Source organism: Haliaeetus albicilla, chromosome 15 (assembly GCF_947461875.1).
Source record: "Haliaeetus albicilla chromosome 15, bHalAlb1.1, whole genome shotgun sequence".
NCBI lineage: Eukaryota > Metazoa > Chordata > Aves > Accipitriformes > Accipitridae > Haliaeetus > Haliaeetus albicilla.
Genome location: NC_091497.1, coordinates 33,249,106 through 33,250,064, shown reverse-complemented (window position 1 = coordinate 33,250,064; position 959 = coordinate 33,249,106).

Below are 959 nucleotides of genomic sequence, written 5' to 3'. Positions count from 1 at the left end.
CACTATATTAAGAAAAGATCCTTTAAAAGATGAAAAATAAGATCAGCCCAAAGCCTCTTGACTTCATTAACCTAAGACAAAAGTTTTGGATGGCTATGGTGCATATTATTTAAAAATCGTTTTAAATGCTATTTTTTTTGCAAACACGCAAATATTCTAGTAAACATTCCCACTTTCCTGATGAATCAATGCTTAAAATTTGGTCAGAAAGACAAGTCAGTTCCCGTATCATGGAAGCTTAGAAGTGGATTTCAGGGGAGATTTTCCAGCCTGTTTTTGAGTATTACGCCCCTTTTTTCTCTCCCGTAATTTTTCCTGCAACCAGCTTTGAAACAGCAGGTACTACGATACATCTGACCCTGCACTCTCCCCTACAAAAGCTGCCGTTACAAAGATCCCAATCACACAAAAAAATTCAAACTTGCTTTAAGAACAGCAGTTTTAAGTGTAAACGGCACGACACAGAATGGTATGAGGGATAAGCGAGCTAGCTCCAGATTAACCGGCAAAGCCCGCAGGAATGCCGTGAAGCCGAACAAAGGGAAATGCAGAGTCTTGCGCGTAGGGAACGCTCCCGGCTCTCGGCTGGGTCAGCCTGACTCACGGCACGCTCTAGATGATGTACATCGTTTGACAAATACTTAGGACAGGGATTTCAGACATGAACAACATGTTAAGTCAGCTTTGGATCTCCACTCTGACTGTATGTGTTGTGGAAATGCCAACCCAGAATTTAAGCAAAGCAGCACACTATCGCCTTTAAGTGAGAAAAGAACAGAAAAAATGAAAAACATGCTTCTCTGTTCATATTGCATTTCTCAGCCATCACCTATTCCATTGTATCTTCTTGCTTTTAAAAACAGCACTGCAAGTAAAAAGCATTAATTTTAAACTTTGAATGTAACTGTACTCCTCTCCTCTAAAAAAACCCCCACTGATAGGAAAAGAAAACACAAGAC